At 45.8% G+C, this 5444-nt stretch overlaps 1 long non-coding RNA gene and 1 pseudogene across 1 annotated transcript in view; both read left to right on the forward strand.

Moving 5' to 3' along the window:
- The window catches only part of LOC107182864, a 10487-nt gene extending 5900 nt beyond the window's left edge, over window positions 1–4587 (forward strand). Inside the window, exon 3 of the long non-coding RNA XR_001513622.1 lies at window positions 4443–4587. This is a non-coding gene — a long non-coding RNA (uncharacterized LOC107182864). The remainder of the gene's footprint in view (window positions 1–4442) is intronic.
- LOC102770859 lies at window positions 2460–3394 on the forward strand (annotated as a pseudogene).
- Window positions 4588–5444: the final 857 nt, after the last annotated feature.

Below are 5444 nucleotides of genomic sequence, written 5' to 3' on the forward strand. Positions count from 1 at the left end.
TGTCTGCGCCTAGGGATTGGGCCTGCCTTCTGCCACCCGGGAGCAGGCCTAAGCCAGCAGGTCGTTATCTCCCGAGGGGTCCCAGACTGCAAGAGGGCACAGGCCGGGCTGAGGAACCCCCCTTACCCCCCCCCCACGAGTTCACAAAATTTTGTGCACCAGGCCTCTAGTATATATATAAATCCAAGCAACTGTTATGGTGGAATGACCAGAATGATCGAAATGACTGGTCGCTATGATGTGCACTGACCACCACACCTAGGGATTGGGCCTGCCCTCTGCCACCTGGGAGCAGGCCTAAGCCAGCAGGTCGTTATCTCCCGAGGGGTCCCAGACTGCAAGAGGGCACAGGCCAGGCTGAGGGACCCCCGTTCCCCACCCCCCGCGAGTTCACAAATTTTTGTGCACCGGGCCTCTAGTATATATATATAAATCCAAGCAACTGTTACGGTGGAATGACCAGAACGATTGAAATGACTGGTCGCTATGATGTGCACTGACCACCAGGGGGCAGCTTCTTCATTGAGCATCTGCCCCTGGTGGTCAGTGCACTCCCACAGTGGGAGCACCACTCAGCCAGAAGCCAGGCTCACTGGGTGAGAGCCTCTACTGCCTCCAGCAGGCACAATCTCCACTGAACAGACTGCAGTCCCGACCCCCGGGTGGTAGGGGTGTAGCTGAAATGACCATAGATCAGCCACCATTGGCCCCTGGAACTCTCCTTTCGGACCCTGCGGCTGCACCCACCCCTTGCCTATTGCCCTCTGGGCCTCCGGATGCAGGCTTGGGAAAAACCCACAGAGGTGCTTCATGCACATACTGTATGGGCCGCCCCCGGCCCCCATCTCGAGAGCGAGTGCTGGTGAAGTCCAGCCGGTGACCCACACTTATCTGCAGGTGAGCCCTTCACAACTTCCACCTACCACCCGCCCCGGCGCCATCGCCCGGAAAGGTCCACATCCTGGCACCAAATACCCGCTCCTGGATCCCTGCAGAACACTGGTCAGCTCCGGTGGTGGAGGGGCACCAGCAGGTGCTGGCCTGACATGAACCATTCGGGTAGCCCCACACTTGGGCCGGGAGTTGCGTGGAAAAATACCCCCCATACCCTGCAGGTTCAATCTACTGTGAACCGATGCAGCGTGGAATGTTTGGCCTGGGATGACACCAGCCCCCTGGATCCCTTTGGGCATCGGGGCCTAGTTCCACCCCTTAGCTATCACCCTATTCCTTTGGATGCGGAACTGAAATACTAAGAACACATCTTCCAGGAACCATGATCCTCTCTCTCCTTCCTCCCTACCACCCCCAGCTGCCACTTCCAAGCCAGACAGGTCCCCATCTCTGGATAGAGTCCCGGAAAAAGTGAGAAAATTCCAGTCTGAGGAGCGGGTCTCCCACGCCTGACTGCGACCAAGCCCATCCTGCCCTTCCTGGGCCTGGCCGGCATCTGGGCTCCTACGTTCCCTCTGGCTCCTGGGCGGCTCCCTCGGATGGACCCCAGGCGGTGGGGCACCCGAGGCCACCCGCAGCTCAGCCAGAAGTTGCCAGGAGGCACATACCCCGGAAGCCTAAAGGTGCAATCTTCGGGGAATGGATGAAGCGCGGACACTTGGAGAAACTGGGATGAGCCTGATATCACCGCCTGGCTCCTGGAACTCTGCCTCGGGCACCGAGATCAAATCTCATCCCTTACCGATTGCCCAGGAGCTACAGAGGAAGGTAGCAATATAAAAGTGGCCACAAGGTGGCGACTGACTATGGGGGTAAAAGTCAGAGATGGATCTATTCTAAAGGGTGGGAGTGTGGGCGAGAGAGCACCCGGCCCCCCAACTTTGTATTCTTCACCTCGGAGCATCTCTTATCTGGCTCCGAGCCGTGTAAAGCATCCAGCACAGCCCAATGCGTCCACCGGGGACCTCCCAGCCGGCAAGGCGTGACCCTGGCTGCAGAAGGGACATTTGGAAATATTTTTTTCAAGAAGCTGCTGGGTGGACAGACTCCCCACGGGACTTCCAGGCAGCTCACAGGGATGTGGAAACTCCCCCTGGCTCGCAGGCGCCGGCTCCCGATTTTTTTTTTCAATGTGCATGAATCTATGCATTGGGCCACTAGTTACACTAGTAAAAGCAGCTGCGGACAATACACAAATGAATGAATGTGGAATGTGATATATATCACAAAATAGTTTTCTTTTGATCTTTATTCAGCCATTTAAACTGTAAAAAAAACATTCTTACCTTACAGATCATCCAAACTGAGGCAGTTAACCACTTTTAGCCCATGGAGACACACACACACACACACACACACATAGTTATTCATATAAATATAGACAGATATTTTTATCTCCATTAGTAAAATGCATGCCATGTTTTTTCACTCGCTTGGCATATGAGCTTAAAATGGACACGGAGCATCACCAGGACACCACGCAGGCTGTGGGCATGGGGAAGGTCTGGACTTCAGAGCACATCTTTGACCACCCATGGGAAACTGTTACCACAGCTGCAATGCAGAAATACTCAAACCCTATGAACCCAAGTGCGGTTGGAATTGATGTGTTGGACAGACATACAGATTCTGGATAGCTGCACAGCCATAGATTTCTCAGCACAGTGGGGTCTGCCTTTCATTGTGAAATTTCTTTTTCTTAAAAAATGTTTTTGTCGGTTTTAGAGAGAGAGGAAGGGAGAAGGATTAAGTGATAGAAACATTTATGAGAGAGAAACATCTATTGGCTTCCTCCTGCATGCCCCCTACTGTGGATCAAGCCTCAACCCCGGGCATGTGCCCTTACCGGGAATCAAACCAGTGACCTCCTGTTTCATGGGTCGATGCTTAACCACTGAGCAACATCAGCCGGGCATGAAATCTCTTACTGGCGTAGCAGGAACCAAAACATATGTGCAAGAATATTCTGTTATTGATCCTGCAGAGAAAATAGTGGAACTTAAATCCACTAATATTTCATTTATGGATATGGTTTCAGTAGATGAGAGACTTATATAAAAACCACATGACCAGGACCCAGTAAAAGCTGTTTTGACTCACGAGGCTATAATCATGGTGTCAGAAGTCAGTCTCTGTAGTCACCTGAATGGACTGATGGCAAGTATGATATCTTCAAATGCTGATAAAGGCCAAGAAACAATGGAATGGGTAATGCTGAGACCAAGAATTGTCAGCTCCGGCAAGAGGGAGCATAATGACGCCAATGGCGGCAGCAGCATTTGTAGAGAAATGATAAAAGTTGGTCCACAACACCCAGTCCTCCAGATCTCCACTAGCGGGCATTATACTTATTTATTATTTAAAAATACAACTATATTTTAGGTAGGATATTTTTAATAAGCTGAAGAGAGGCTACGTGACTTGCTTAAAACAAAGAGGTGCAGGGTTGCTAAATAAAGGGGATCACCTGACATTTTTAAAAATTGACATGAACTTCTAGGAATTGTGTGACAGAATCTTTCATGAAGTTCTTCCCATTTCACTGATATTAGGTCCAAAGTAGTAATTCTCCTTACTGCTTTTTAAACCTTCAGAGAAATGATATTATCAGTAAGACAATAATGTATTAGATGCTCAACTTTTGTGATTATTTGTATTACAGTATAAGTCTGGATAATAAAGTGCAATGACCAGCTGAGTCATCAGAGGACTAGGTCGTGAACTGAGAACAACATTCACTTCCTTTTCTGGGAGGTCAGGCCAAAACTAAAAGGTCAGGAAGGTCCCCAAACAGGTAGAACAGTCCTGTTTCAGCGTCACAACTCGCAAATTTAAGCGTGAGACAAAGCTTTGGTACAACCCAGAGCCTTTAATACTCTTTCATATGTGAGGATATGGGTGGACCAGAGTCCTAGGTACAATTAGGTGAGTTAATTATCGGGCTGGAATTGACAACTTGAAAGCTGATCACATCAGGGCCATTTAACTAGGTTTACTTCCATGCTTATGGTGGCCCTTTAGCTAAGTTTTATTGTTTATATGTTCTGGTATAAACAATATATATATATATATAATCTAATATATATATAAATTTCATTTATTTTATTTTTTGTTAAAAATAGGATATTTTTATCCTATTTTTAGTCCTAGTGAGGACTAAAAATAGGATATTTTTAACAAAAATATATTCTTTCTATTGACTTCTTAGAGAAGAAGGAGGTGTGTGGGGGAGAGAAAGAGAGAGAAACATCGATGTGGGAGAGATGTTGGTTGCCTCCTGCACTGGCCTCCATTGGGGCTGGTGATCAAACCTGCAACTGAGGTACATGCCCTCGACTGGGAATCAAACCCTAGACATGTTGGTGCAAGGGCTTATGCTCTAACCACTAAGCACACTGGCCAGGGCTTTTTGTATTTTTTAATTAACTAAACCAACTTTCAGAGTCTATTTCAGGGAATGTTTCTGTCATTCATTTATATAAACATAGATTATATAATCTCAGCTGGGAGAGATGGGAGAATGGAAGAAAAAAACTAAGAGGAATGATGTTCATACCTGTGCAGCTTACAATAGCTAATATTTGGAAACAGCCCAAGTGCCCATCAGCAGTGGGTAAAAAAGCTGTGGTACAAAATGGAATACTACTCAGCTGTAAAAAAGAAGGAAATGTTACCCTTTGTGATAGCATGGATGAACCTGGAGAGAAAGCATTATGCTAAGTGAAATAAGCCAGTCAGAGAAAGATAAGTACCATATGATTTCATATAGCCTATGGCACAGACAATTGCGTGGTGAATGTCTGGGCGGGCAGGTATAGGGTGGAGGGGTCAATGGGGAAAACAACAAAGGAGACATCTATAATACTTTCAACAATAAAGATAAATTTAAAAGGAGAAGAATGAGGAATAGTAAAATTCTTTTTCTTGATGTTCTTTCTTTCTTGCTATGGGCAGATCCAATACTTAGCTAGATGTAGACTATTTGACTCTTTTTATTCTTTAGAATACACATCTCTTTTGGAGAAGGCTTGATTCACAGATAATATTTGTTGCTTTATCATATGAAAGAGTTGTAAATGGAACAACATCAGGTGTTTGTTTTTTCTTAGAATTAAACTTTTCTTCTTTTTTACTGTTTAACTTATTGAAGAGGCAATATGTGGTGCTTGATTCCCAACTAATCTATAATTCCCATTCCCTCCATCCTCCTCCTCTGAACTCATTTTGAATTTTTATCTTATTATTTTACAGCTCAGAAAACACACTTCTATCATATAATATTGAATTTCTTTTTGAAATAACTTAGTTCAGAATTATACTTCTGAATCTTAAAAGTACCTTTACAAATCTTTATTGTTGAGTGTATTATAGATGTTCCCCTATTCCTCCATTGCCCCTGTCCACCCAATTCCCATTCCACCCCAGTCTTCACCACTCCATTGTCTGTGTCCATATATGCATATAAGATCTTTGATTAACATCTTCCCCCA

The sequence above is a fragment of the Myotis davidii genome, unplaced genomic scaffold (genome assembly GCF_000327345.1).
Source record: "Myotis davidii unplaced genomic scaffold, ASM32734v1 scaffold778, whole genome shotgun sequence".
In the NCBI taxonomy this organism is placed as follows: domain Eukaryota; kingdom Metazoa; phylum Chordata; class Mammalia; order Chiroptera; family Vespertilionidae; genus Myotis; species Myotis davidii.